This window comes from Scyliorhinus torazame, chromosome 10 (genome assembly GCF_047496885.1).
Source record: "Scyliorhinus torazame isolate Kashiwa2021f chromosome 10, sScyTor2.1, whole genome shotgun sequence".
In the NCBI taxonomy this organism is placed as follows: domain Eukaryota; kingdom Metazoa; phylum Chordata; class Chondrichthyes; order Carcharhiniformes; family Scyliorhinidae; genus Scyliorhinus; species Scyliorhinus torazame.
Genome location: NC_092716.1, coordinates 177,095,589 through 177,120,449, shown reverse-complemented (window position 1 = coordinate 177,120,449; position 24,861 = coordinate 177,095,589). Strand labels below are relative to the sequence as shown.

Below are 24,861 nucleotides of genomic sequence, written 5' to 3'. Positions count from 1 at the left end.
GTTTTATTGAAATTTTTTTCCCAAACAACAATTTTTCCCCTCTTACAAAGCAAACGCAACAATAACAATACAGAAATTTTAAACAATACACAAGTAACAAAACCCCTTTATCTTTGACCTAAACTAAACCCCCCCCCCCCCCCCCCCCCCCCCTCCCCCTGGGTTGCTGCTGCTGGTCATCTGTCTTCCCTCTAACGTTCCCCTAGGTAGTCGAGAAATGGCTGCCACCGCCTGGTGAACCCTTGAGCCGATCCTCTCAGGGCAAACTTTATCTGCTCCAGTTTAATGAACCCCGCCATATCATTTACCCAGGCCTCCAGTCCGGGGGGTTTCGCCTCCTTCCACATGAGTAGGATCCTGCGCCGGGCTACTAGGGACGCAAAGGCCACAACGTCGGCCTCTTTCGCCTCCTGCACTCCCGGCTCTTCCGCAACTCCAAATAGAGCTAACCCCCAGCCTGGTTTGACCCGGGCCTTCACCACCCGCGAAATCACTCCCGTCACTCCCTTCCAATACCCTTCCAGTGCCGGGCATGCCCAAAACATATGTGCGTGGTTTGCCGGGCTCCCGCCACACCTCCCACATTTGTCCTCCACTCCAAAGAACCTGCTCAATCTTGCTCCCGTTATGTATGCTCTATGTAGCACCTTAAATTGAATCAGGCTAAGCCTGGCGCATGAGGAAGAGGAATTTACCCTGCTTAGGGCATCAGCCCACATACCCTCCTCTATCTCCTCCCCTAGTTCTTCTTCCCACTTTCCTTTTAGTTCGCCCACCGACTCCTCCCCCTCTTCCCTCATCTCTCGGTAAATCTCTGACACCTTGCCCTCTCCGACCCACACCCCTGAAAGCACCCTGTCCTGTATCCCCTGTGTCGGGAGCAATGGAAATTCCCTCACCTGTTGTCTAGTAAATGCCCTCACCTGCATATATCTCAAGAAATTTCCCCGGGGCAACTTATACTTTTCCTCCAATGCTCCCAAGCTCGCAAAAGTCCCATCTATAAATAAATCTCCCACCCTCCTAATTCCCAACTGGAACCAGCTCTGAAATCCTCCATCCATTCTTCCTGGGGCGAACCTATGGTTGTTCCTGATTGGGGACCCCACCAGGGCTCCCCGCACCCCTCTCTGTCGCCTCCACTGTCCCCAGATATTCAATGTTGCCGCCACCACCGGGTTCGTGGTAAACTTTTTAGGTGAGATCGGTAGCGGCGCCGTCACCAGCGCCTCTAAACTCGTCCCTTTACAGGACATTCTCTCCAGCCTTTTCCACGCCGGTCCCTCACCCTCCATCATCCATTTACGTATCATTGCCACATTGGCGGCCCAATAGTAATCGCCCAAGTTCGGTAGTGCCAATCCTCCTCTGTCCCTACTACGCTGAAGGAACCCCCTCCTTACTCTCGGAACTTTCCCTGCCCACACGAAGCTCGTGATGCTCCTGTCTATTTTATTAAAAAAGGTCTTAGTGATTAGTATAGGGAGACATTGAAATACAAATAAGAACCTCGGGAGGACCATCATCTTAATTGCTTGCACCCTGCCCGCCAGCGATAGAGGCTGCATGTCCCACCTCTTGAAGTCCTCCTCCATTTGTTCTACCAACCGTGTCAGATTAAGTCTGTGCAAGGTTCCCCAGCTCCTAGCGATCTGAATCCCCAGGTATCGGAAGTTTCTTTCCACTTTCCTTAGAGGCAAGCCTTCTATCTCTCTACTCTGGTCCCCTGGATGTATCACAAATAATTCACTCTTTCCCATGTTTAGCCTATACCCCGAGAAATCCCCGAACCCCCTCAAAATTCGCATAACCTCTATCATTCCCCCCGCTGGGTCCGACACGTATAACAATAGGTCATCCGCATATAACGAGACTCGGTGTTCTTCTCCCCCTCTAATCACCCCTCTCCATTTCCTGGAGTCTCTCAACGCCATGGCCAGAGGTTCAATTGCCAACGCGAACAACAATGGAGACAGCGGGCATCCCTGTCTTGTTCCCCTATATAGTCGGAAATACTCCGATCTATGTCGACCTGTAACTACGCTTGCCGTTGGAGCCCCATAAAGAAGTCTAACCCAGCTAATAAACCCGTTCCCAAACCCAAACCTCCTTAACACTTCCCATAAATACTCCCACTCCACCCTATCAAATGCCTTCTCTGCGTCCATTGCCGCCACTATCTCTGCCTCCCCCTCCACTGGGGGCATCATTATCACCCCTAATAGTCGTCGCACGTTAACATTCAGTTGTCTCCCTTTTACGAACCCTGTCTGATCTTCGTGCACCACCCCCGGGACACAGTCCTCTATCCTCGATGCCAGTACCTTTGCCAACAATTTGGCGTCCACGTTCAACAATGAAATGGGTCTATAGGACCCGCACTGCAACGGATCTTTATCCCTCTTCAAAATTAACGATATGTTAACTGATATTGTTAATGATGTTCTGTCCTCCGTTCCTGTTCCCTCTCCTTCAAATCTGGTGTCTATTGCCCCTCTCCTCAAAAAAACATTCATCCCTCTGTTTCCTCGCCATTGACTCCATCACTCACTGCCAAGTGTCTGGAGGCTAATCTAGACTGTTCGTAACCTTCATGGGATAAACTTCCATCCACATATCTTTAAAAACAAAATAAATTTAGAGTACCCAATTCATTTTCCCAATTAAGGGGCAATTTAGTGTGGCCAATCCACCTACCCTGCACATCTTTGGGTTGTGGGAGCGAGACCCACGCAAACACGGGGAGAATGTGCAAACTCCACACGGACAGTGACCCAGAGCCGGGATCAAACCTGGGACCTTAGCGCCGTGAGGCAGCAGTGCTAACCCACTGCGCCACCGTGCTGTCCTCCCATCCACATATCTGCACCACCAAATCTCCCGCGAAGAAGTCGATGAATGGTTGCCACCTTCGGGTGAACTCCAGTACAGATCCCCTCAAGGCGAACTTAATTTTTTCCATACCCAGAAAACATGACATGTCCGAAAGCCATAGTTCTGTCTTCGGGGGTTTTGAGTCCCTCCATACCAGCAGTATTCGCCACCGGGCTATTAGGGAAGCAAAGGTCAGAACATCTGTCCCCTTGTTTGGGAAGGGGAGTAGGGACAGCCCCGGTAACTATAGACCGGTGGGCCTTGCTTCTGTTGTGGGCAAAATCTTGGAAAGGTTTATAAGAGATAGGATGTATAATCATCTGGAAAGGAATAATTTGATTAGAGATGGTCAACACCGTTTTGTGAAGGGTAGGTTGTGCCTCACAAACCTTATTGAGTTCTTTGAGAAGGTGACCAAACAGGTGGATGAGGGTAAAGCAGTTGATGTGTATATGGATTTCAGTAAAGCGTTTGATAAGGTTCCCCACGGTAGGCTACTGCAGAAAATACGGAAGCATGGGATTCGGGGAGATTTAGCAGTTTGGATCAGAAATTGGCTAGCTGGAAGAAGACAAAGGGTGGTGGTTGATGGGAAGTGTTCAGACTGGAGTCCAGTTACTAGTGGTGTACCACAAGGATCTGTTTTGGGGCCACTGCTGTTTGTCATTTTTATAAATGACCTGGAGGAGGGCGTAGAAGGATGGGTGAGTAAATTTGCAGATGACACTAAAGTCGGTGGAGTTGTGGACAGTGCGGAAGGATGTTACAAGTTACAGAGGGACATAGATAAGCTGCAGCGCTGGGCTGAGAGGTGGCAAATGGAGTTTAATGCAGAAAAGTGTGAGGTGATTCATTTTGGAAGGAATAACAGGAAGACAGAGTACTGTGTTAATGGTAAGATTCTTGGCAGTGTGATGAGCAGAGAGATCTCGGTGTCCATGTACATAGATCCCTGAAAGTTGCCACTCAGGTTGAGAGGGTTGTTAAGAAGGCGTATGGTCTGTTAGCCTTTATTGGTAGAGGGATTGAGTTTCGGAGCCATGAGGTCATGTTGCAGCTGTACAAAACTTGGTCGCCGCATTATGGGAAGGATGTGGAAGCATTGGAAAGGGTGCAGAGGAGATTTACCAGAATGTTGCCTGGTATGGAGGGAAGATCTTATGAGGAACGGCTGAGGGACTTGAGGCTGTTTTCGTTAGAAGAAGGTTAACCGGTGACTTAATTGAGGCATACAAGATGATCAGAGGATTGGATAGGGTGGACAGTGAGAGCCTTTTCCTCGGATGGTGATGTCTAGCATGAGGGGGACATAGCTTTAAATTGAGGGGAGATAGATATAGGACAGATGTCAGAGGTGGGTTCTTTACTCAGAGAGTAGTAAGGGCGTGGAATGCCCTGCCTGCAACAGTAGTGGACTCGCCAACACTAGGGGTATTCAAATGGTCATTGGATAGACATATGGACGATAAGGGAATAGTGTAGATGGGCTTTAGAGTGGTTTCACAAATCGGCGCAACATCGAGGGCCGAAGGGCCTGTACTGCGCTGTAATGTTCTATGATCTGCCTCTTTCTCCCCCTGGACTCCCGGGTCTTCCGAAACCCCGAAAATTACTACCCTGGACTCATCACCACCCTTGTTTTCAGCACCAAGGATATGACCCCCGCAAATCTCTTCCTGTCTCCATAAATAAATCAGAATTATCAGAAGGACTTGGGAGCTTTTTCCATTCCCTATTAATTATTGTTTTGGGGATGATAAAACTTGATATTCCATCAGAAGAGCACTCTTCTAAACTGGTGTTACTGGGGGAGAATTATACATAACCTGTGGAGAAGACAAAGAACAGGAATTACTTGCTGGAGTTTTTTCTTTAATTTGAAATTTTATTTTTTGGCTATTGTCCATATCCCATTTCTAACCTCCTCTCATGGGCAGCACGGTGGCACAGTGGTTAGCACTGTTGCTTCACAGCGCCAGGTCCTAGGTTTGATTCCTGGCTTGGTCACTGTCTGTGCGGAGACTGCAAGTTCTCCCCGTGTCTGCCTGGGTTTCCTCCGGGTGCTCCGGTTTCTCCCACAAGTCCCAAAAGACGTTTTGTTAGGTAATTTGGACATTCTGAATTCTCCCTCCGTGTACCCGAACAGACGCTGGAATGTGGCGACTATGGGATTTTCACAGTAACTTCATTGCAGTTAATGTAAGCCTACTTGTGACAATAATAAAGATAAAGATAACCTCACTCAATCCTGCACTTGCCCGAGTTCATCAGCTGCTGAACCCTCAACAATTCCTTTGTCGCCTGTGGATATAAGTATTGCAATACAGTGCTGGCTGACCGCCCACTTTCTACCCTCCAAAGCTTTATATTTATTTATTTCTTCACTCACCTCCCTCACTCCCTCCACCCAATTATTTTTTCCAATTAAGAGGCAATTTAGCATGGCCAATCCACCTACCCTGCACATCTTTTGGGATGTGGGAGTCAGACCCATGCAGACACGGGGAGAATATGCAAACTCCACACAGCAGTGACCCGGGGCTGAAATCGAGCCCGAGTCCTTGACACCGAGAGGCAGCAGTGCTAACCACTGCACCACCATGCTGCCCTTCTCCAAAGCTTTGCCCGCATATTAAATCAACCACCATTTCTGTGGTCAATGACCTACTGGTAAAATAATGCCATGATTTTAAAAAAATATATGCTTATTGAAGTTTTACATAAAAACAAAATAACAACCAATGAGAAGGCAAGAATGCAAGAAATTACAAGCAAATAAAAAACAAAATAAAACAAAAATACAATTAACTTAAACACCATAAATATTGCCACCCCTGGACTCATCACCACCCTTGTTTTCAGCATATATATATAAGACCAAAAAGAGTGGCTAAGGTAAATATTGGTCCTTTGGAAGATGAGAAGGGAGATTTAATAATAGGAGACGGGGAAATGGCTGAGGAGCTGAACAGGTTTTTTGGGTCAGTATTCACAGTGGAGGACACAAATAACATGCCAGTGACTGATGGAAATAAAGATATGATAGGTGAGGACCTTGAGATGATTGTAATCACTAAGGAGGCAGTGTTGGGCAAGCTAATGGGGCTAAAGGTAGACAAGTCTCCTGGCCCTGATGGGATGCATCCCAGAGTGTTAAAAGAGATGGCTAGGGAAATTGTAAATGCACTAGTGATAATTTATCAACATTCACTAGACTCTGGGGTGGTCCCAGAGGATTGGAAAGTAGCAAACGTGACACCACTGTTTTAAAAAAAGGAGGTCGGCAGAAAGCGGGTAATTATAGGCCGGTAAGCTTTCGGTTGTAGGGAAAATGCTGGAATCTATCATTAAGGAGGAAATAGCGGGGCACCTGGAGGGAAATTGTCCCATTGGGCAGACGCAGCATGGGTTCACAAAGGGTAGGTCGTGTCTTACTAATTTAGTAGAATTTTTTGAGGCCGTTACCAGTGCAGTAGATAACGGGGAGCCAATGGATGTGGTATATCTGGATTTCCAGAAAGCTTTTGACAAGGTGCCACACAAAAGGTTGCTGCATAAACTAAAGATGCATGGCATTGAGGGTAAAGTGGTAGCATGGGTAGAGGATTGGTTAACTAACAGAAAGCAGAGAGTGGGGATAAATGGGTGTTTCTCTGGTTGGCAACCTGTAACTAGTGGGTCCCTCAAGGATCAGTGTTGGGCCCGCAGTTGTTCACAATTTACATAGACGATTTGGAGTTGGGGACCAAGTGCAATGTGTCAAAGTTTGCAAACGACACGAAGATGAGTGGTAAAGCAAAAAGTGCAGAGGATACCGAAAGTCTGCAGAAGGATTTGGATAGGTTAGGTGAATGGGCTAGGGTCTGGCAGATGGAATTCAATGTTGCCAAGTGTGAGGCTATCCATTTTGGGAGGAATAACAGCAGAATGGATTATTATTTAAACGGTAAGATGTTAAAACATGCTGCTGGGCAGAGGGACCTGGGTGTGCTGGTGCACGAGTCGCAAAATGTTGGTGTGCAGGTGCAACAGGTGATTAAGAAGGCTAATCGAGTTTTGTCTTTCATTGCTAGAGGGATGGAGTTCAAGACTAGTGAGGTTATGCTGCAATTGTATAGGGTGTTGGTGAGGCCGTATCTGGAGTATTGTGTTCAGTTTTGGTCTCCTTACCTGAGAAAGGACATATTGGTACTGGAGGGAGTGCAGAGGAGATTCACTAGGTTGATCCCAGAGTTGAGGGGATTAGATTATGACGAGAGGTTGAGTAGACTGGGATTGTACTCATTGGAGTTTAGAAGGATGCAGGGGGATCTTGTTGAGACATATAAAATTATGAAGGGAATAGATAGGATAGATGCGGGCAGGTCGTTTCCACTGGTCGGTGAAAGCAGAACCAGGGGGCATAGCCTCAAAATAAGGGGAGGTAGATTTAGGACGGAGTGTAGGAGGAACTTCTTCACCCAAAGGGTTGTGAATCTCTGGAATTCCTTGCCCAGTGAAGCAGTTGAGGCTCCTTCTTTAAACGTTTTTAAGAAAAAGATAGATACCTTTCTAAAGAATAAAGGGATTCGGGGATGTGGTGTACGGGTCGGAGAGTGGAGCTGAGTCCACAAAGATCAGCCATGGTCTCATTAAATGGCGGAGCAGGCACGAGGGGCCAGATGGCCTACTCCTGTTCCTAATTCTTATGTTCTTATAACTAAACCCCCTAACAGCTGACACTGTCTAGATCCTTAAAAAAGGAAATTATTTGTTACCATTTCAGGCAGAACCTCTCTACCGACCCCCTAATAGTTGAATTTGATTTTCTCGAAGTGTAGAAATTACATTAAGTAGAGACAGTGGGCTGTCACTGGCGGGTCGGGTACAGGCGGTTAAAATGAACGTGTTGCCGTGATTTCTGTTTATTTTTCAATGCCTGCCGATTTTCCTGCCAAAGGCTTTTTTCAGAGAGATTGAGGGAAGGATAACTTTGTTCATATGGGGAGGGAAGATGGCCAGAGTTAGAAAGGTGCTGCTGCAGAGGGGAAGGCAGGCAGGGGGTTTGGGTCTTCCGAACCTGATGTATTACTACTGGGTGGCGAATGTGGAGAAGGTGCGGAGGGGTTGATTCCCAGTGGGTCAGAATGGAGGAGGGTTTATGCAGGGGGTCGGGATTGAAAGCACTAGCAAACAGCGCCGCTCCCGATAGCCCCGGGGAAATACTCAGGGAGTCCGGTAATAATAGCTTCATTGAGAATATGGAGGCAGTTTCGCCAACACTTCGGGTTGGGGGCAGGGTCAAAGGAAATGCCGATTCGGGGGAACCACAGATTTGAGCCAGGGAGGTGGGATAGAAATTTTTGGAAATGGGAGGGGAAGGGGATTAAGACACAAAGATTTGTTTCTTAGCGGTCGGTTTTCAGGATTGAAGGAGCTGGAAGCGAAGTATGGGCTGGAGCAGGGGGAAATGTTTAGATGCATGCAGGTTCGAGATTTTGCCAGAAAGGAGATACAGAGCTTCCCGGTGGAACCGGCCTCCACATTGCTGGAAGAGGTGCTGACGACAGGGGGACTGGAGAGGGGTGGTAGTGTCAGCGGTTTACGGAGCTATTTTGGAAGAGGACAAGGCACCACTGGAAAAAATGCAAAGTGGGAGGAAGAGTTGGGAGAGGATATGGAGGAGGGATTCTGGTGTGAGGTGCTCCGGAGAGTGAAGGCCTCCACCTCGTGCGCGAGGTTGAGGCTGATACAGCTGAGGGTGGTATACAGAGCACATCTCCGAGTGCGAGGATGAGCCGATTATTTGAAGGAGTAGAAAATGTGTGTGAACGTTGCGGGGGAGGGGGGGGCACCGCTAATCACGTTCATATGTTTTGGTCCTGTTCAAAGCTAGAGGATTACTGGAAGGAGGTTTTTAGGGTAATTTCTAAAGTGGTGCACGTGGAACTGGACCCGGGCCCCGGAGGCCATATTCAGGGTGTCGGACCAGCCAGGGTTGGAAACAGGTGCGGAGGCAGATGTTGTAGCCTTCGCCTCGTTGATCGCCCAAAGGCGGATCCTGATAGGTTGGAAAGCAACCTTTCCACCCTGTGCCCTGGCGTGGCGGGGGGACCTGTTGGAATTCTTGACTCTTGAGAAGGTTAAGTTTGAACTGAGGGGAAGGATGGAGGGGTTCTACAATTCATGGGCTTTATTCGTTATGCATTTTCAAGAACTGGATAACATTGAACATTAGTTGGGGCATGTGGGGGGGAGGGGGTCTGTGTGTGTTAATGGGGACTATGGGTGATCCCTAATTCCTTTTTGTCATTTGTTTGTGTGAACATGCAGGCTAATGTTTGGGGTTTGGTGGGAGGATGGGATCATTGTTATTGATATGAGGGTTGACATTTGTTACTGATTATTGTTTATTTTTGGTGGGGGTAAATTTGGAAGAAAATGTGAAAAAGAAGGAGAATAAAAATATTTATTTTTTAAAAAGTAGAGACTCTGGGTGGAATGGGAGACCTCCAACCAAACAAAATTCACCTCCGGGCTATCTGAGGCAAAGGCAACAACATCTGTCTCTACCTCAGACTGAAACACCAGTGAATCCCAAACCCCAAATATGGCTACCAATGGACATGAGTTTAAATCCACCAGGATTATCCCTGACATAGTACTAAAAATGAAAGCCCAGAAGCTAGCGAGTTTGGGGCAGGATCATAGTTAGCTGGGGCAAGTGAACAGGGATCACATCTGTCCTCAACGTTTGGAAAAAAAACCCTCATCCTTGCCTTGGTCAAGTGTACCCTGTGAAACACCTTGAACTGAATTAGGCTCAACCAGGCACATAAGGACATGGAGTTGACCCTGTAAAGGGCCTCCCTCCTAGCCTCACTGGTAAATATAGGATCCAACGCCCTTTCCCATCTCGCCCTTGGGAGGGATCCGACAAGAGAATATGACCACATAGGTCTTAAATAGACCCCTTGTCAGCTGAGCCAAGGATAAAAATCCTCTTCAGCAAGGAGGAAGATGGGGCCAAAGGAGAGAAAGGAAAAACCATACGAGAAAAGTCACAAAGGCTTGAATTGGGTTTATCTGAGGGATCTCATTGGAAATTTGTCAGCCAGCTCTCTCAAACTGGCAAACTTCCCCTCCACAGACAGATCACCAAAATGCTCAAGTCCCTTTGCTTTCTAAGATTTAAATGTTGGGTCCAATCCAGAAGGTAAGAAAAGGCGATTGTTACAACTAGGGGCCAGTGAATATTTGGAAAGGAGCTTAAAATATTGTTGAAACTGATTCCAAATCCGAAGAGAGGAGACCATCACTGGGTTTGAGGAAAATCTAGCAGGAAAAAAGGGCAATAGTGCAGTAACTATGGCAAGGAGAGCAGAAGTAGTACAAGAGCAAGCCTCCATTTGGCCCCAAATAAAATCGGGGCCATTGATCCACACAAAATTTATTGAATGTTCGCAGTCAAGCCCCCGCCCCCATCTGTCCTTTTGGAGTAGAACGCTGCGGATTCTGGGATTCTTACCCACCCATGTAAAAGCAGAAATCAATTTGTTAACCTTAATAAAAAAGGATTTGTGCAGAAAAATGGGGAGACATTGAAAAATAAAGTTTATTTTAATTGTTTGAATCTTACCTGCCAAAGATAGAGGAAGGTTGTTCCACCTCTAGAGAGTGGCTCTATTGCCAAGGCGAACAGAAGTGGAAAAAGAGGGCAGCCCTGTCTAGCGCCCTTTAGCGGAGGTAATTTGAGTGTAGAGTGTTTGTGTGAACCCTGGCCCTTGGGGCATTATATAACACGCTAATCCAAGAAGCAAATTTATGGCAGAATCCAAATCTCCCGCGAATCTCAAATAAATAAACCCACTCCACCCTATCAAATGCTTTTTCAGCGTCAATAGATACCATCACCTCCGACGGAGTTTGACTGCAGGGAAGGGGGAAAATATACCATTTAAAAAGCGATATATAGTGGCAGATAATTGTTGACCCTTCACAAAACCTGTTTGATCCCCCGAAACACTTGAGAGCCAAGGCTCCAACCGGAGCACCAGAACCTTAACAAGCAGCTTAACGTCAGCATTTAAAAGCGAGATTGATCGGTATGAACCGCACTTGGTCAGGTCCTTGTTCCTCTTAAGGAGCAAGGAAATAGAGGTTTGTGTGAGGGTTGGAGGCAATGAACCCAGACATAGGGTGTCACTAAACATATGCAATAACAAGTGGCTGTCCGGAGAGCTTGGTGTAAAACCCGATCGGAAAGGCCATCTGGGCCAGGGGCCTTGCCAGACTGCGTCAACCCAATACATTTTGAAATCTCGTCAGGGTGTAATGGGCTGTCCAATTCACAGCTCCTGTCCACCTCAACAGTTGGGATGGGCAGACAACCCAGAAAGTCAGACATGATCGATTTATCTGCAAGGGACTCCGATTTACATAGGTCGCAGTAATAGGATTTAAAAGCCGCATTGACCTGGAGAGGGGCAGAAACGAGGTCGTCGCCGGATTAATTATCTGAGGGATCTCACGGGAGGCCGCTTAACGTTTGAGTTGGTGAGCCAGGAGACAACTGGCCTTCTCCCCGTACTCCTTAAAAAGTACCCTTGGAGTGCTGTAGCTGACGTACCGTCCAGCTAGTGGACAGTAGCTCAAACTGAGCCTCAAGTACTGGTGATCCACCTCTAGAATGGAATCCACCAGCTTTCTGCTGCTCCAACCTCTTTGCTTTCAGCATATATGCTGTATGAGAAATAATCCCCCACTCCCACCCCAAGGGCAGCATGGTGGTGCAGTGGTTAGCACTGCTGCCTCACAGCGCAGAAGACCCGGGTTCGATCCCGGCCCCAGGTCATTGTCTGAATGGAGTTTGCACATTCTCCCTGTGACGGTGTGGGTCTCACCCCACAACCCAAAACGATGTGCAGGTAGGTGGACTGGCCTGCTAAATGGCCCCTTAATTGGAAAAAAAATAATTGGGTACTCTAAAATTTTTATTTAAAAAAAATAAATTCCCCCCCTAAGGAAGGCCTTAAGAGCCCCGCCACAACGTGAATGAGGAGAGAGAATCAGCATTGTTTAATTTAATATAGTCCTCAATGGAGGTGGGCAATGCTCGCAAAATCTTTATCTTCGGTGAAGGAGTATGTAATCATAGAATTTACAGTGCAGAAGGAGGCCATTCGGCCCATCGAGTCTGCACCGGCTCTTCGAAAGAGCACCCTACCCAAGGTCAACACCTCCCCCCTATCCCTATCGCCATAACCCAGTAACCCCACCCAACACTAAGGGCAATTTTGGACACTAAGGGCAATTTATCATGGCCAATCCACCTAACCTGCACATCTTTGGACTGTGGGAGGAAACCGGAGCACCTGGAGGAAACCCACGCACACACTGGGAGGATGTGCAGACTCCGCACAGACAGTAACCCAAGCCGGAATCGAACCTGGGACCCTGGAGCTGTGAAGTAATTGTGCTATCCACAATGCTACCGTGCTGTCCCCAAGGTGGACATTGGATGGGGGCCAGACTCGAGAAACAGTTCAATAAAATCTGAGGTGTGGTCAGAAATAACAATTGCTGAGCACTTACCCACTACTACCGGAGGGAGGAGAGCCCTATCTAAAATGAAAAAAATCATTGGGGATATGCATGTGGGGGGGAAAAAAAAGAAAAATCACTATCATTCAGGTGCAAAAAGCACCACGGTTTCTGACCGTTGGGGTCAGCTATAATGTGAGAAGAGGAGAACTGAACTCTTATTGATTAAAATCGCTATACTTCTAGCCCTGCTATTGAAACGGGAATGAAAAATCTGCCCAACCAAACCCTTGCATAACCTGGTCTGATCCTTAATATACAAGTGTTTTTTTTGAAAGAAAACAGTTTAGGAGTTTAGGCTCTTGGGGTAAGTGAATGCTTCGACCGTTTTACTGGGCCATTCAAACCCTTAACGTTCCAGATAACCAAACTGATTGGAGGTCTCCCACCACCCCTTAATCCGGAGACAGCCATTCCCAAAGAGAGAAATCAAACAAGGGACACTGAAAAGATAAAGCAAAACGATCCACCCAAGCTGGCCACCGAGCCAAGTCAGTTGACTTGACAAAGGGAAACCAGCAGACACCGTCATCAAACTAAAACTAAAACCCACCCTAACCCCCATTCCAAAAATGCCATAATGAAACAGTAGCAAACAATAACTTATCCTAAAGCCTACAATTAACAAAATAAAACTAAACACAACCTCTTAAGCTCATTTTTCACAACTATTGTAATGGGCTGCAGAAAAGCCTCTAAAAACCACCCCCATTAACTATAACGCCCCTGTTAGCAGGGAGACTCCCAACTGGAAAATAAACCTTATTTAATCTACAATGCCACATCAGCGCATGATTGTCCCACCCAATGATGACGATGAAAAGAGAAAGGGAACAACAGATTAATGTAAAAAATCAAATAACAAGAGAACTCTCAAATCTAACCAAAGGCACCAAGAGCACACCCAAAGTGTCTGTCGACAGAATCAGAAAACAGATCAAACTGCACCCAACTTGTTCCTTTGAATAAAGGAGACCACATCTCTTGGCATGTCAAAAAAGTGGTATTTTTCCCCAAACATTACTCTTTGAGCTGGATAGACCATCCCAAACTTGACTCCATTCTTGTAAAGACAGATGTCACTGCATTAAAAGCGGATCTTTTCTTTGCTAGATCCGCACTCGTGTCTTAGTATAGCCTAAAGGAGTGGCCTTCCCACTTGAGATCACGATGTTCCCTTGCCTATTAAAGAACCTGTTCTGTTTCTTTAAAACTCTGGAATCTTACGAACCGGTGGATCTCCGGAACAAAGCTTAGGCCGAAGTAAGCGATGAGCCCATTCTAATTCTTGGGGAGGATGTAATACACCCCTCATCCTCCATCTTGTGGAACATGTTCGAGAAATATTCAGTAGGGGCGCGGCCCTCAGTCCCCTCCGGTAATACGAATTGCCTTCTGGATCTGTTTTCCATGTCATTCAGTTTGGTTCTTAATGATTTGTTGCCTTCAATCTCCGAAGTAAGATCGGACTTCAGAGAAGTAATCTGATCACTGTGATCCGATAATGCCGCTTCCATACTCTTAATTGTGGCTTCTTTTTTCTTCTTCGTTCATGGGATGTGAGTGTCGCTGGCTGGACCAGCATTTATTGCCCCTCCCTGAGGGCATTTAAGAGTCAACCACATTGCTGTGGGTCTGGAGTCACAGGTAGGCCAGACCAGGTAAGGATGACAGATTTCCTTCCCTGACGAACATTAATGAACCAAATGGGTTTTTACGACAATAAACAATGGTTTCATGGTCATCATTAGACTTCTAATTCCAGATTTTTGTGGACTTCAAATTCAACCAACTGCCCTGATGAGAGTAGGACCCAGGCCCCCAGAGCATGACTCTGGGTCTCTGGATTACTAGCCCAGTGATAATGCCACTGCCTCGGCAGTATCACTTGTGGCTTCAAGAACCAAACGAATGGGGCTAAGGCTTCTTCAATTGGTCTTTTAAGATTCACCGACCAGTTTTGTCGGGTTTATCAAGCTCGCTCGCCAAAATGCTAGTGAGAGCCTCAGCCGTTAGTGGATTGTTGGAGAGGCAGCAGTCACCTCTGCCATCTCACCTCCAGTTGAACCATGAAAGGCTCCAGAATCAGTCGACGGGTTTCAGCTCCAACCTTTCTTGATTCTGCCTCCCTTGGCATCTCAAAGAAGAGAGAAAGAACTCTTCCCTGCTAAATTTCAAGATTTTCTGAAAAGTAAAAGTTTTGTGGCACCAGGAAAAAAGGGCAAAAAGATCAGCTTTCCAGCGAGAGCCACCTCGTGCACTTCTTCCCCGCTGATACCAGACTCCTGAATGACCCACTTTTGGACTGAACTGATCTCTCCACACCTTCTCTACTGAGTAGCACTACACTCCATATGCTTAACCCGATGTCTATGCATTTATATTGTGTATTTATCATATGTCCTATGTTTTTCATGTATGGAACGATCTGCCTGGACTGTACGCAGAACAATACTTTGCACTGTATCTTGGTACACGTGACAATAGACCCAAATTCAAATCTCCCTCATCGTGCTCCCAGCAGTCCAATGCCATGATTTTTAAATTTGCACCTTTGTTTTCAAATCGCTTCATTGCCTAGCCTCTTCCTATTGTTGTAATGTCCTCCAGTCCCACGACCCTCTGAAATATCTGAACACCTCCTAATTCTGACGTCTTGGACATCCATTGGGCCACCATTAGTGGATGTGCCTTCAACTGCCAAGGACTAAGCTCTGAAATTACACTCCCAAACCCCCTTTGCCTCTTAAGCTCTCTCTCCTCTTTTAAGACCCTCCGTATAATCTACCTCTTTGACCAAATGTTTGCTCATCTGTTCTAATATCTCTTTGTGATTTGATGCCAAATGTTGTTTTATACTGCTCCTGTGAAGTGTTGTGGGTCATTCTGACTACATTAGAGCCACAATATAAAGGGAAGATTTTTTAATGATCTTTATTTGTTGAAGTTGTTCCTAAGATCCTTTGGTTATATTTGTTAAAAAGCAGATGGAAATGCCTATGCTATTGGCAGAGATCCCTTTCACAGCAGACCACTGTGTCTGTGTTAGCACTTTAGCAGAGCGAGATTTGTCCCATTGTCTGCTCTTTCTCAAAAGCCCTGAAACTTTCTCTGTTTATAGTATTTATCCAGTTCTCTTTTGAAAGTTAATATTTTACTTGCTTTTGCCACTTTTTCATGCAATGTATTCCAGATCAGAAATCAGAATAAAAGTTTTTATCTTTATCTCTCTTCCAGTTGGCTTGCCCATTATGTTAAATCTGCATTCTCTGGTTAACAACCCTCATGTCGCTGGAATGGGTTTACTGACTTTACTCAATCAAAGCCATTCATGGTTTTGAAGACCGCTGTTGATTTTCCATTAACTGCTGTCACTGTACTGATCGGGGAGAGGTTGTGTACACAGTTCTGCTGCTGTCACAGTACTGATCGGGGAGAGGTTGTGTACACAGTTTAGCTGCAGTCACAGTACTGATCGAGGAGAGATTGTGTACACGGTTCAGTTACTGTCCCAGTACTGTTCAGGGAGAGGTTGTGTACACCGCTCCGTTGCAGTCACAGTACTGTTCGGGAGAGGTTGTGTACACCGCTCAGTTCCTGTCCCAGTACTGATCGGGGAGAGGTTGTGTACACAGTTCTGCTGCTATCACTATACTGATCGGGGAGAGGTTGTGTACACCGTTCTGCTGCTGTCACCGTACTGATCAGGGAGAGGTTGTGTACACAGTTCTGCTGCTGTCACCGTACTGATCGGGGAGAGGTTGGGTACACAGTTCCGCTGCTGTCACAGTACTGATCGGCAGAGGTTGTGCACACAGTTCTGCTGCTGTCACAGTACTGAACGGGGAGAGGTTGTGTACACAGTTCTGCTGCTATCACTGTACTGATCGGGGAGAGGTTGTGTACACAGTTCTGCTGCTGTCACAGTACTGATCGGGGAGAGGTTGTGTACACAGTTCAACTGCTGTCACAGTACTGATCGGGGAGAGGTTGTGTGCACAGTTCTGCTGCTATCACTACTGTACGAAGTCTTACAACACCAGGTTAAAGTCCAACAGGTTTGTTTCGATGTCACTAGCTTTCGGAGTGCTGCTCCTTCCTCAGGTAAATGAAGAGGTATGTTCCAGAAACACATATATAGACAAATTCAAAGATGCCAAACAATGCTTGGAATGCGACCATTAGCAGGTGATTAAATCTTTACAGATCCAGAGATGGGGTAACCCCAGGTTAAAGAGGTGTGAATTGTATCAAGCCAGGACAGTTGGTAGGATTTCGCAGGCCAGATGGTGGGGGATGAATGTAATGCGACATGAATCCCAGGTCCCGGTTGAGGCCGCACTCATGTGTGCGGAACTTGGCTATAAGTTTCTGCTCGGCGATTCTGCGTTGTCGCGCGTCCTGAAGGCCGCCTTGGAGAACGCTTACCCGGAGATCAGAGGCTGAATGCCCTTGACTGCTGAAGTGTTCCCCGACTGGAAGGGAACATTCCTGCCTGGTGATTGTTGCGCGATGTCCGTTCATTCGTTGTCGCAGCGTCTGCATGGTCTCGCCAATGTACCACGCTTCGGGACATCCTTTCCTGCAGCGTATGAGGTAGACAACGTTGGCCGAGTCGCACAAGTATGTACCGCGTACCTGGTGGGTGGTGTTCTCATGTGTAATAGTGGTATCCATGTCGATGATCTGGCACGTCTTGCAGAGATTGCCATGGCAGGGTTGTGTGGTGTCGTGGTCACTGTTCTGAAGACTGGGTAGTTTGCTGCAAACAATGGTTTGTTTGAGGTTGCGCGTTTGTTTGAAGGCAAGTAGTGGGGGTGTGGGGATGACCTTGGCAAGATGTTCATTGTCATCAATGACGTGTTGAAGGCTGTGAAGAAGGTGACGTAGTTTCTCCGCTCTGGGGAAGTACTAGACGACGAAGGGTATTCTGTCGGTTGTGTCCCATGTTTGTCTTCTGAGGAGGTCGGTGCGGTTTTTCGCTGTGGCGCGTTGGAACTGTCGATCGATGAGTCGAGTGCCATATCCCGTTCGTACGAGGGCATCTTTCAACGTCTGTAGATGTCTGTTACGATCCTCCTCGTCTGAGCAGATCCTGTGTATACGGAGCGCTTGTCCATACGGGATGGCTTCTTTAATGTGTTTAGGGTGGAAGCTGGAGAAGTGGAGCATCATGAGGTTATCCGTGGGTTTGCGGTAAAGCGAAGTGCTGAGGTGACCGTCCTTGATGGAGACGAGTGTGTCCAAGAATGCAACTGATTTTGGAGAGTAGTCCATGGTGAGTCTGATGGTTGGATGGAACTTATTAATGTCATCGTGTAGTCGTTTCAGTGATTCTTCGCCGTGGGTCCAAAGGAAAAAAATGTCATCGTTGTATCTGGTGTATAACGTCGGTTGAAGGTCTTGTGCGGTGAGTAGGTCCTGTTCAAACTTGTGCATGAAGATGTTGGCGTATTGGGGTGCGAATTTGGTCCCCATGGCTGTTCCGTGCATCTGGATGAAGAACTTGTTGTCGAAGGTGAAGACGTTGTGATCCGGAATGAAGCGGATGAGTTGCAGAATTGCGATCGGAGATTGGCAGTTGTCGGTGTCGAGTACTGAGGCTGTTGCAGCAATGCCGTCGTCATGGGGGATGCTAGTGTAGAGTGCCGAGACGTCCATTGTGACGAGGAATGTTCCTGGTTCAACTGGTCCATGGGTGCTGAGTTTCTGTAGGAAGTCCGTCGTGTCGCGACAGAAGCTGGGCGTACCTTGTACGATGGGTTTCAAGATGCCCTCGATGTAGCCAGAGAGGTTCTCACACAAGGTCCCATTGCCTGAAACGATAGGGCGGCCTGGTGTGTTGGCCTTATGTATTTTCGGGAGGCAGTAGAGATCTCCAATGCGGGGAGTACGTGGGATGAGAGCACGTAGGGTGCTCTGAAGCCAAACCTGTTGGACTTTAACCTGGTGTTGTAAGACTTCGTACTGTGCTCACCCCAGTCCAACGCCGGCATCTCCACATCACTGTACTGATCAGGGAGAGGTTGTGCACACAGTTCTGCTGCTGTCACAGTACTGATCGGGGAGAGGTTGTGTGCACAGTTCTGCTGCTATCACTGTACTGATCAGGGAGAGGTTGTGTACACAGTTCTGCTGCTGTCACAGTACCGATCGGGAGAGGTTGTGCACACAGTTCTGCTGCTGTCACAGTACTGATCGGGGAGAGGTTGTGTGCACAGTTCTGCTGCTATCACTACTGATCAGGGAGCGGTTGTGTACACAGTTCTGCTGCTGTCACAGTACCGATCGGGAGAGGTTGTGCACACAGTTCTGCTGCTGTCACAGTACTGATCGGGGAGAGGTTGTGTGCACAGTTCTGCTGCTATCACTGTACTGATCAGGGAGAGGTTGTGCACACAGTTCTGCTGCTGTCACAGTACTGATTGGGGAGAGGTTGTGCACACAGTTCTGCTGCTGTCACAGTACTGATCAGGGAGAGGTTGTGTACACAGTTCTGCTGCTGTCACAGTACTGATCAGGGAGAGGTTGTGTGCACAGTTCCGCTGCTGTCACAGTACTGATCAGGGAGAGGCTGTGTACACATTGGAGTTGCTCACACTGTATTGCTCTGAAGGACGTGTAAAGTCCATAGAGACCAGGTTATTTTGTTCAAAAGCCACTGAAAGCCAACGACTAGGTGCAGGATGCAATTAGGAAGATAAATAGTCTGTTGGCCTTTATTGCAAGAGGATTTGAGTAGAGGAGTAAAAAAGACGTGCTGCAGTTGTATAGACCAGGGTTTTTCAAACTCCGGCTTGCGACCCAGGGGTGCTTCGCGGGCAGGTGTCGGAAGGGTCATGGAGCGATCGGTTGTGGTGTTCCCGATTGCGGGAAGAAGTTCCACAATGTTTTGCCTTGAAGCTTTTTTTGTATCAAAAGATTAGATAAGCTCCAGTCTGGCAAACACATCCACCGAGCAAAGCAAACAGCCTATGTTATTTGTGACCCTAGATAACCATATACAGGCTTTTCCCTCGACACTATTCAGAATGAATCTCCATGGAATAATTTACCTGCTTTAATGGTGCACTTCATGTATGATAGGACTCTGGTTCTCCTGGTCTGAGCCTGTGTTCTTCACCAGTGTGTGACCAAAATAATTTGATGCAGAAGCAAAATACTGCAGAAGCTGAAATTTAAAATGAGCAAAGAACAGAAAACGGTGGAAATACTATACAGGGCAGGCAGCATCTCTGGAAAAAGAAACAGAGTTCAAGTGTCAGGTCAATTACCTTTTGCCAGGAAAAATTAAAGATGTAACAGATTTAATCAAGTATAGAGCTTCGGGAGGACAAGACATTGAAGAGACCAAAACCTTGATTGAGTGATGGCTTTGCAAAACTCCTCCGTTCAGTCTGCAAGCATGACTCCCAGGTTCCAGTCACCTGTGATTTTAATTCTCTGCACCAAACCCACCTTGATCTCCTACACTGGTCTATTGAAGCTTAACTTAAGCTTGAGAAACAGTATCTAATCTTTCAATTTGGCACTTTATAACTTTCCAGGCTCCACATTGAGTTAAACTATTACAGATAATAATGCCTGCCCACATTTTCTTTTAGATAGCAGCTCTTGGTGGAGGTTGAGGTGAAGGTGGATAAATCACCTGGACCGGATGGACTACACCCCAGGGCTCTAAAGGAGATAGCTGAAAAGATTGTGGAGGCATCGGTGGTGATCTTTCAGGAATTACTAGAGGTGGGGAGGGTCCCAGAGGACTGGAAAATGGCTAATGTAACACCTCTGTTTAAGAAGCAAAGTAGGAAGAAGACAGGAAATTATAGGCCGGTTAGCCTGACTTTGGTCATTGGTAAGATTTTAGAGTCCATTACTAAAGATGAGATTACTGGGTACTTGGCAGTACATGGTAAAACAGGACTGAGTCAGCACGGCTTTGTCAAGGGGAGGTCATGTCTGACAAATCTGTTCGAGTTCTTTGAGGAGGTAATAAAGAAGTTAGACAAAGGAGAACCAGTGGACATGATTTATTTAGATTTCCAGAAGACCTGTGATAAGGTGCCGCATAGGAGACTGTTAAATAAGTTAAGAGCCCAAGGCAGAGAGTGGGGATAAAGGGGTATTTTTCTGAATGGCTGCCAGTGACTAGTGGTGTGCCTCAGGGGTCGGTGCTGGGACCACAATTTTTCACAATATACATTAACGACCTGGAAGCAGGAACTGAAGGCACTGTTGCTAAGTTTACAGATGATACAAAGATATGCAGAGGGACAGGTAGTATTGAGGAAGCAGGGGGGCTGCAGAAGGACTTGGGCAGTCTAGGAGAGTGGGCAAAGAAGTGGCAGATGGAATACAATGTGGAAAAGTGTGAGGTTATGCTCTTTGGAAGGAGGAATGGAGACATAGACTATTTTCTAAATGGGGAAATGCTTAAGAAATCAGAAGCACAAAGGGACTTGGGAGTCCTTGTTCAAGATTTTAACGTGCAAGTTCAGTTGGCAGTTAGGAAGGCAAATGCTGTGTTAGCAATCATGTCGAGAGGGCTAGAATACAAGAGCAGGGATGTACTTCTGAGGCTGTGCAAGGCTCTGGTCAGACCCCATTTGGAGGATTGGATTGGATTTGTTCATTGTCACGTGTACCGAGGTACAGTGAAAAGTATTTTTCTGCGAGCAACTCAACAGATCATTAAGTACATGGGAAGAAAAGAAAATACATAATAGGGAAAAGAGAGAGGTTAGTAATAATGTTAGTCTTAGAATTAAATTTTAAAAGATTAGAACGAGTATAAGTTAAGTAAAAAGTGGATCTGTTGGGGAGAGCTCGCAGAGAGTCGCCTCGCTCTGGCGCCATCTTCTGGAGTATTGTGAGCAGTTTTGGGCCCCGTATCTAAGGAAGGATGTACTGGCCTTGGAAAGGGTCCAGAGGCGGTTCACAAGAATGATTCCTGGAATGAAGAGCTTGTCATATGAGGAGCAGTTAAGGACTCTGGGTCTGTACACGTTGGAGTTTAGAAGGAGGAGGGGGGAAATCTTATTGAAACTTCCAGTATACTGCGAGGCCTGGGTAGAGTGGACGTGGAGAGAATGTTTCCACTGGTAGGAAAAACCGGAGGGCACAACCTCAGACTGAAAGGACGATCCTTTAAGATTGAAATTAGGAAGTATTTCTTCAGCCAGAGTGTGGTGAATCTGTGGAACTCTTTGCCACAGAAGGCTGTGGAGGCCAAATAACTGAGTGTCTTTAAGACAGAGATAGATAGGTTCTTGATTAATAAGGGGATCGGGGATTATGGGGCGAAGGCAGGAGAATGGGGATGAGAAAAATATCGGCCATGATTGAATGGTGGAGCAGACTCGATGGGACTAGTGGCCTAATTCTGCTCCTGTCTTCTGGTTGGTAATGATTCTGCTTTTCTCATTCATACCTCCTCTGGACCCAATCTTTGTTTCTTTACTTGTCCCATTACTAACGGTAGCACAGTGGGTAGCACTGTTGCCTCACAGATCCAGGGTCCCAGGTTCGATTCCCGGCTTGGGTCACTGTCTGCACTGAGTCTGCACATTCTTCCCGTGTCTGCGTGGGTTTCCTCCAGGGCTCTCCAGTTTCCTCCCAAAAGTCCTGAAAGACGTGCTGTTAGGTAATTTGGACATTCTGAGTTCTCCCTCTGTGTACCCGAACAGGCGCCAGAATGTGACGACTAGGGGCTTTTTACAGTAACTTTATTGCAGTGTTAATGCAAGCCTACTTGTGACAATAAAGATTACTTTACTATCTCCTCATGCATGGTATTATCACCCCTTTTAATCTATCCTGCCTTCACCCCCGTCACCGATCTTTCCTTTGTTCTCCAGCCCAAATCATCCCACCTCTGACTTTGAAAAGTTTAAAAGTAGGAAAGTCTGGGCAGCACGGTGGCACAGTGGGTTAGCACTGCTGCCGCACTGCGCCGAGGTCCCAGGTTCGATCCCGGCTCTGGGTCACTGTTCGTGTGGAGTTTGCACATTCTCCCCGTGTTTGCGTGGGTTTCGCCACCGCAACCCAAAGATGTGCAGGATAGGTGGATTGAACACACTAAATTGCCCCTTAATTGGAAAAAAAAATGAATTGAGTACACTAAATTTTAAAAGAAAAAGTAGGAAAGTCTTGCTACAACTGTACAGAGCAGTGGTAAGACCACACCCTGTCGTACTGCCTCTTGCGTTTCTCAGTGCACCGCCACACTCTCCTCAGCACTCCCTGGCTCAGAGGTCTAACATCCAGACATTCCACTGCACCTGCACAGACCTGCCAATGCGGTCTGCATCACATCCACCTCTCTCTGTCTTCAGCTATGGCAGGCACATCAACCAAAAACAGTGATACATGATCACTTGAGCTTCTGCCCTCTCTCTTCAAAGGACGAGGTGGCACCCAATAGATAGGAGCAGAGTGGAATCAGAACACCTGCTTCTCCTGACCACTGTCGAGAAACTCTTTGCATCATGGGATCAGCTGCTCCAGAATCAGACATCCAGTGTTGCGAAGAACATTGTGGGTGTATGTTCCTACCTGATGCCACTTCTCAATTCCCAGCGTGCTCTCATCCTGAGATCTGGATGTTGAGCCAGCTGGTCTGAACATGGGTCTCCCCACCACCGTTCTGGTATTCTGCTTTCAGACACCCAAAAACATTCACCTGCCCAATCACAGAAGCTTGAGGATGAGTAGGCGAAGAACAGCAACTCAGCACCAATAAAGAGACCCAATCACTTGTCCTGACACACAAGATCATCAGCTCAGATAGCCACTTAGAGGCTACTATAGAGTTGAGGTGCACACATGGTGAGTCAACAAGCATGTATGGGCTGAGGTCGTGCCTGGAGTTAAAGGACAGTTTGCCAGCTCACCAGATTGCATGGTCGCAGATGAGTTCTATCACAGGGGATTTAGATAAAGACCTTGATGGGTCAGCATATAGGGGAGCATTTGATAAGCATGCACACTGAGATGCTGAGTGCATTGACAGATGTGCCAGACAGTTTCCTGGTTCTGTTATGGAGCACGGAGGAGTCTGACAAACTTGGTTGAGGGCATTGTGCACAGCTATTCCTTTCTGCAGCTTCTGCTCCATCTCGTGCTGCAGACTGGGACCTGTCCCCATACCTACCTTTGTGTGCACAGTAAGAAGTCTTACAACATCAGGTTAAAGTCTAACAGGTTTGTTTCGAATCACTAGCTTTCAGAGCACTGCTCCTTCTTCAGGTGAATGAAGGGTGGATCCAGAAACATTTATATAGACAAAATCAAAGATGCAATACGATACTTTGAATGCGAGTCTTTGCAGGTAATTAAGTCTTTACAGGTCCAGACGGAGCAACTGGAGAGAGGGATAATCACAGGTTAAAGAGGTGTGAATTGTCTCAAGCTAGGACAGTTGGGAGGATTTTGCAAGCCCAGGCCAGATGGTGGGGGGTGAATGGAGGTGCAGCTATGGAGAAACATTTATGCCCACGGTGTCTGGGCAATGCCAGTCAATTTAAAAGAATCTTGTGGATTTTATTTATTCACATGTTCGACTGGCAGCTCTAACCAGAAATGGAGGTAATGTGTTTTTAAAAATATGCGTAAAATTGAGAAGTCCATCAGGATCAATTGGGACAATAGGCTTGGGAGACTCCATGAATGGTCAGCATCAATCTGCCACAGAGAATTCAGGAAACTTGTGTCCTGTCAGTTTACTTTTTCAAAACCAATGCTTTATTTTTATATTCCTAACTTCTGAGGGCAATATGGGCAGTTCTGGTAATTACTATAGATTTGACAACATGTGTGTGATATTTTACTATTTAAGAAATCTGGTGATTTCAAGTCAAAGATGATGTGACAGCATGATATAAGCAGCAAAGAACAATGAGCCTTGGTATATTTATAATAATCCAGATATTGGACAAATAAACGTTTGATTCTATACCTAGCTGCTTTATTGCTCAAGATTGAGATCCTGGGCGGCACGTGGTGCAGTGGTTAGCACTGGGAGTACGGTGCTGAGGACCCGGGTTCGAATCCAGGCCCTGGGTCACTTTCCATGTGGAGTTTGCACCTTCTCCCTGTGCCTGCGCAGGTTTCACCCCCACAACCCAAAGATGTGCAGATTAGGTGGAATGGCCATGATAAATTGCCCCTTAATTGGGGGAAGAAAAAAAATTGGGTACTCTAAATTTATTTTAAAAAAGATTGAGGATGCCTCATTGTAACTGGGACAAACGTAATGAAAACAGAGTTCCAGTGAGGAATTTTCAAATACAAGTAACATATGAGCTCAGTTACCTTTCTGGGAATTTTAAAAACCTAGACCTCTAACCAGATACAAACCACAGTACTGTAAGATTGCGGACTTAAATTTTCTAATTCAATACCAGTCAC

At 46.7% G+C, this 24,861-nt stretch overlaps 1 protein-coding gene across 1 annotated transcript in view; it reads left to right on the top strand.

The window, feature by feature from the left end:
• The window catches only part of tsg101a (tumor susceptibility 101a), a 109,652-nt gene that overhangs the window by 84,447 nt on the left and 344 nt on the right, over positions 1 to 24,861 (top strand). The window lies entirely within an intron of this gene.